This window comes from Lactuca saligna, chromosome 9, assembly GCF_052625555.1.
Source record: "Lactuca saligna cultivar CGN05327 chromosome 9, ASM5262555v1, whole genome shotgun sequence".
Classification (NCBI taxonomy): Eukaryota; Viridiplantae; Streptophyta; class Magnoliopsida; order Asterales; family Asteraceae; genus Lactuca; species Lactuca saligna.
In genome coordinates this window covers 37297501-37304859 of record NC_136425.1, presented here as the reverse complement: position 1 = coordinate 37304859, position 7359 = coordinate 37297501, and positions in this window count along the sequence as shown.

Here is a 7359-nt window from a genome sequence, read left to right as displayed (position 1 = left end):
TTTACGACCGTGAACACTAAACTGACCAAATTTTGCTGATTTTTGAAGGAAAAACTCGGATTTTCGTGTGATTTTGGTTCTGACTCTTATATAACTTAAATGATTTTCCAAACCATAAGAATTTGACGAAATAAAATAAAATTCAAAATTTATTTAATGGAATTTAGGCCAACATTAACAGAAAATTTTTCGGTTGTCACATCATCCCCCCGATAGAGGGAATTTTGTCCTAAAATTCTAACATAGAATACAAATAATGGACTCGGAAACGGATGCGGGTACTTTTGTTGCATTGTATCTTCTTTCTCCCAAGTGAATTTAGGTCCCCGCTTGGCATTCCAGCGGACCTTTACTATCGGTATGCGACTTTTCTTTGTTCGTTTGACTTCCCGATCCACGATTTTGACTGGTTCTTCCATGAAATTAAGGTTCTCGTTGATCTCGATCTCATCAAGAGGGATCACAAGAGTTTCGTCGGATAGACACTTTTTAAGGTTCGACACGTGGAAGAAGGGATGAATGTTGCTAAGCTCTTGGGGTAAACGAAGTTTGTATGCTACGGGACCGATCCTAGCGAGAATCTCGAATGGCCCAATGTATCTCGGATTCAGCTTTCCACGCTTCCCAAAGCATATCACGCCCTTCCAGTGCGAGACCTTCAATATAACACAATCACCAACCTGAAACTCCAAGGGTTTTTGTCTTTTGTTGACGTAGCTCTTTTGTCTATCCCTGGAGGCTTTCAGTCGTTCTTGGGTTTGCACAATCTTTTTGGTGGTTTCTCGAATGATTTATGGTCCTGTGAGTGTGTTTTCAGGGACCTGACCCTTAGCTAGTTGTGTGTCACCCACCTTACCCCATCATAGATAGGATCTGCACTTACGGCCATAGAGGGCTTCAAACGGCGCAACCTTGATACTGGTATGATAGATGTTGTTGTAGGAGAACTCGACCAAGGGAAAATGGGTGTCCCATGACTTGCCAAAGTCTATAACACATGCCCTCAACATGTCTCCGAATGTCTGAATGTTCCTCTCACTCTTCCCATTGGTTTGTGGATGGTAAGTTGTACTCATATCCAACTTAGTTCCAAGAGCCTTCTGCAGTGACTGCCAAAATCTCGAGGCGAATCTACTATCCTGATCGGAGATAATAGACACAGACACACCATGCAGACGGACTATCTCTTGAATGTAGGTTTGTGTCAGTCTCTCCATCGTGAAGCTTTCTTTGATTGGCAGAAAGTGGGTAGATTTAGTCAATCTGTCGACAATTACCCAGATGGTATTGTACCCATTCGGAGTCTTGGGAAATTCAATGATGAATCCATCGCAATTCTTTCCCACTTCTACTCAGGTATTTTTGGCTATTGAAGTAGACATGAGGGCTTTTAAATATTCCACATTCGCCTTGGCGCAAATCAGGCACTTGCCCACGAAGGTAGCAATCTCTACTTGCATATTTGGCCACCAATAGAGATTTTTGAGATCCAGATACATCTTATCTGAACTTGGTGAATAGAGTATCGAGTCATGTGAGCTTCACTCATGACAACCTCTCTGTAACCGCCAAACTTTGGGGTCCAGATCCGGTTCATGAAATACTAGACTCCGTCTCCCTTGATCTCTAAGTTCTTTTCTATTTCCCTCAAAGCTTCATCGAACGTGTTCTCCGGTTTTAGGGCTTCCAACTAAACCTATCTGATTTGAGCGAATAAGTGGGAATAGATGGTCATTGTCAGTGCCTTCACTCTGCGATCTGAATACTCTTTTCTGGCTGAGGGCACTCTGCTACCACATTGGCCTTGCCTGGATGATATTGTATATCACACTTGTAATCATTGAGTAGCTCTACCCATCATCGTTGCCTCGTGTTCAACTCCTTCTGATCGAAAATGTGTTGTAGGCTCTTATGGTCGGTGAAGACAGTGCACTTGGTTCCGTAGAGATAATGTCTCCATATCTTAAATGCGAATACCACTGCTCCTAGCTCCAAGTCGTGAGTTGTATAATTGACTTCGTGTGCTTTCATCTGTCTTGAGGCATAAGCAATGACTTTTCCTCTCTGCATGAGCACACAGCCGAGGCCCTGATTGGATGCATCGCAGTAGACAACAAAGTCCTCCATCCCTTCCGGTAGAGACATGATAGGTGCGCTATATAAGGCCCGCTTCAATGTTTGAAACACAGTGTCTTGCTTTTCTCCCCAACTAAAGGGTACACCTTTATGAGTTAGGATGGTTAGAGGCTTAGCAATTTTGGAGAAATTTTGGATAAATTTGTGATAGTAGCTAGCAAGGCCCAAGAATTGATGGATTTTTGTGGGAATCTTTGGTGCTGACCAATTCTCAATCGCCTTGATTTTGGAAGGGTCCACGTGTATGCCTTCCTTGCTAACCACGTGACCGAGGAAAGTTACATTTCTGATCCAGAATTCACACTTAGAGAATTTCGCATACAGCTTCTCCGCCCTTAAAGTTTCTAGCACTAGCCTCAAGTGTTGTCTATGATCTTCCTCACTTCGAGAATAGACAAGTATATCATCAATGAATACTATCACGAACTTTTCTAGGTAGGGGCGGCACACCCGATTCATCAGATCCATGAATATCGCCGATGCGTTGGTTAGACCAAAGGGCATCGCTACAAACTCGTAGTAACCATATCGTGTCCGAAATGATGTCTTAGGAATATCACCCTCATGGACTCGCAATTGATGGTACCCTGATCTTAGGTCTATTTTTGAGAAGTAACTGAATCCCTGTAGTTGATCAAAGAGGTCATCTATTCGGGGAAGAGGGTAGTGATTCTTGATGGTGAGCTTATTTAGTTCGTGATAATCTATGCACATCTGGAAGGATCCATCCTTCTTTTTCACAAATAAGATCGGGGCTCCCCAGGGTGAGAAGATTGGTCTAATGATTCCTTTTTTGAGTAGTTCATTGAGCTGGCTGGATAACTCTTGCATTTCTGTCGATGCTAAACGGTAAGGGGATTTGGCTATAGGGGTAGCTCCGGGGATTAACTCGATTCAGAACTCGACTTGGTGTTCGGGAGGGATTTCGGGGAGATCTTCAGGAAAGATATCAAGAAAGTTGTAGACTTCGGGGATGCTCTCGAGATCCTTACCTTCTTGTTTTTCGTTAACGACATGGGCTAGGAATGCTTGACACTCTTTTCGCAAATATATTTGAGCTTTTATGCATGATATGATACAAAGGTTTTTGCTGAGTTTATCACCATAAATGATGAGGGCTTTGCCATTAGGCAGATTGAGACGGATGACTTTCTCGAAACAAAGGATATCAGCACGATGAAGACTTAACCAATCCATGCTGATAATGAAATTGAAGCTCTTAATAGAGATCGACATAAGATCGATGGGAAAGGAATAATCATTTAGGGTAAGGGTACAACCTATGAATATGTTGTCAATGCTCTCTTTCTTACTGTTAGCCATCTCGATGGTAAATGTTTCGGTCAGAGGTTGGGATTTATGCTTGAGTAGATGCTTGAATGCATGACTAATAAAACTTATCTTCGTACCATTATAAAAAATAATGCATGCATAAGAGTTATCGAGGAGGAACGTACCCGAAACTATGGTGGGATTAGCGACAGCCTCCTCCTGGCCCATAGCTAGCATTCTCCCCACATTGCTAGTTGTGGCCTTTGGGCAATTTCTCTTGAAGTGCCTGGTCTCACCACATCCATAATAGGCTTGGTGTACTCCAACTCTAGGAGACTGATTAGTTGGTTGGACTTGTGTCTTGCAAAAGCGAGTTGTGTGCCCCTTCTTGCCACAGTTGTTGCACAACATTTCACGGCACGGTCCGTGATGGTGGAAGTTACACTTGTCGCACCTTGGAAGGGTTCCAACATATCTACTGGCAGGTGATTGAGTTGTAGGGGCAGCGATAGGGGTAGTAGCGGTGTGCACAACCACTACTTGCTGCTTATTGGAGGGTTCCTGCGAAGACTTGCCCTTGCGCTTGTTCCAGGACGTTTTCTTCCCACCACTCTCCTTGGGTGGTTCGTAGGCAGCTGGCACGGGATCCCGGCGATCCCCATAGCCAATCAAAGTTTGTGCTAACCGTTTGACACTATTAAACGTCAGCGGATTTGCAGTCATAACATTTTCCTAAGTTGGAGGTGTTAATCCCCATATGTATCTTTCTACTTTCTTGCTCTCTGGGGTGACCATTCTTGGGCAGAGAATAGAAAGATCACTGAATCTCTCAGTGTAAGCAGCAATGTCAGAGCCTTTCATCTTCAAGTTCTAGAGCTCCTCCTCTAGCTTTTGCATCTCGCCTCGTGGGCAGTACTCAACGAGCATCAATTCATTCATATCCTTCCAACTCATGGCATTAACCATCAGAAAAGTTAGAGATTTGACTTGGCCATTCCACCAAGTTAGTGCTCTGTCGGTGAAGGTGCACGCTGCAAACTTCACCTTGCTGGATTCGGGGCAAGCACATATCTCAAAGATTGACTCAGTCTTCTCGAACCATCGAGTCAGGGCAATGACACCTCCAGTGCCATCAAAAGACCGCAACTTAGCATTCAAAAAATCTTTGTATGTACATTCCCTGGTGTAACCATGACTGTCACCACGATTGGAAGTTAGGGCACCATTACCCACCCCATTTGTATCGCTGACGTTAATTTGGGACATTGCAGTAGCCACAGAGGCTATCACAGCTGCTTGGAAGACAGTTGGGTCGTACTAAGAAGGTGTCGACATCAGATCTGTTAGGGGATTGTTGTTCTTTTTGTTGGGTCTCTTCCTCGGAGGAATCTTATTCTAAAAGAATCAAGAAGAAGAGGATGGTAAGTCCCCTAGATTTTAGAATCAAGCGATATGGAACAAGACATATCTCAACCCGATAGATAAAGTGTTCTACTAAGCGATATACAAAGAAAAGCTACCAATACAAGTAAACTATCGCTAGAGAAGAAATAAGTAGCAACACTTTGAATGAATCTCTACACTGAGTTTGGCTCTAGATAAAATACTCCTCTAATATTTTAAGTTGTATGTTTTGTTCTATCATTCCCTTATTGTAGAGCTTGGTAAGTTTTAGGCTTGTTGCAACACCACAGTCACTCCCAAACACATGTTGGTCGTGTCTCAAATAAATATAGTTGATCAGACTATATTTATTCCAGACATGATTACATAACTATCCAGGTTTAATTGTAGTGTCCAACATCCAAATACTTTTGTTTTGTTCTACTTGCAATATTGCTTCTGGTATGTATATATACTTGTATACTTCTTATAAAATACTTATATTTTAAAAAGTATATTTTTAGTTCAGAGCACTTCGGACCCTTAACGTTTATAGTTGTATACCATGTAAGGTTCGGTGTACTTAGTTCACTATAAACAATATCTTTGATACCAATTTGTCACACCCCCAAACCGAAACGACGAAAACGTTCGAGAGTAAAGGACGTCATGTACAATATCACAACAACTGCATCATAGTAATCAAATAAACACAACCACATTGAAATATAGATATTTACATCTTTTTGAAACATAGTTTGTATACATCAAAAGTATAGCAAAATATAAAATACGTGACTCTATACGCTCAGTCTTTTCAAAAAAGCTACGGGAGTACATATCTACTGATTTCCTAAGAATACAAGTGATTTTGAAAGAGTACCAGCATAAAGTTGGTGAGTTCATAAAAGTGTTTTTGTAATGAAAACTTGTCATTGAATCTGTAAAAATGTTTGTATGCATCCCAAGAAAATCCAATATTTTTCAACATGTATGATTGTTACTGTGTTTTGTTGTAGAGTATAAAATACTAGTTCGTATGCTTGGTTAACACCAGCTGTATTGCATAATGTTGTTTTGAATGAAACCCGTTGTATGAAAACCCTGGCTACCACCAATAATGAATAGAATGTTATGTTTGAAAACCCTGGTTACCTCCAGTACGTATAGTAGTTTCATTTCTTAAAATAAAATCATGTTTTGTATCCTATGGAATCCTACAGTAATATATAGTAGTTCTATTAATTAAAATAAAACTAATGAATAATGAAATACCGGAAACAAATGTTATTTTATACTATTGTGAGTCGTATAACCATGCTTGATATGACTGATGACCTCTGCGACGTTCTTCAGGCGTCAGACGGTATGATATTTGTCACCCTATACATGTCTGCCTAACTGTAGCTAGTAGTTCAGGTGTGGGATTTTTAGTCCTGAATACATTTATTCACAAACCTCACACTCTCCATCCAGGAGACTCTAATTACACTAAATGATAGGATTTAGTCTGTACCCCAAAGGGTACAATTGAAGAGATGTCTCCCAATCCCGTATTAACTAGTTTACGTATGGTTCTGTATTGTTCCCTTGAATTTAAATTCGTTTGTATGCTTTTTAGAGTAATAATAATTATACTTAAATAATTATTTAGTGTTGTACTCCTGAATCCGAAATTAGTAATGTATATCATAAACTGAGTCCGCCATAGTTTATATGTTTGTTAATGTATAAGCTCTGGATTTGTAAAACTGTGCATTGTAATCCCAAACTATACCTATTATAGTTTGCATGTGTGTTAAGTACTCGGTTCATGTATTGTTTCCAAAACTATGCAATTATAGTTGTGAGTTAAAAACTTCCCTTATGTTCAGCGTGTTACAAAAGGGATAAAATATCTAAATATTTTTTCAAAATATGAAAATCTTTTTGGTTGAATCAATTACATAAGTTTTAAACCTCTTGAAATTCTTTTGTATAGGTTCACAAAATCATTTGTGTTTGACTTGTATTCTCTCCATTGAAAACGTTAAAAATAGTAAAAGTGGAGGGGTATGAACTTAATGTTGGTTTCATGATGGTGTCAGACTGTGAAACTGGAATGAGGACCCTCGAGTTGTTGTACGCATAATTAACGGAATCCTAATAATAATTAAGCACATATACGCGTATTATTAGCGAAACCATTAATTAAAGTGTTGGAAAACACTTGCTTTTAGTTTAGGAATGTGACCGAGACTCGATTGAATCGGAAAAAGCAGGTTTTCAGCTAAGTTAATAGCTTAGGGTGGTTTGCGGCCGTGAACTGTTCTCGGCCGTGAAAAGTTTTAACCCCTTGAATGGTTTACGACCCTTGAAGGGTTTACTACATGTTCTTGGTGTTCTTGGCGAAAATACGAATGTTTGAAGGATTTACGGCCGTGAACTCAAGAATGAGGAGTGTTTGGTTTGATTGTTTGATGCTCTAAAACAAGTTCTAAGGTGGGTTGGATGAATTTTTGGATGATAAATGAGAGTGTTCTTGAGTTTTCGGCTGGGAGTTTTAGAGAGAGAAAGTAGTGTTTTCGG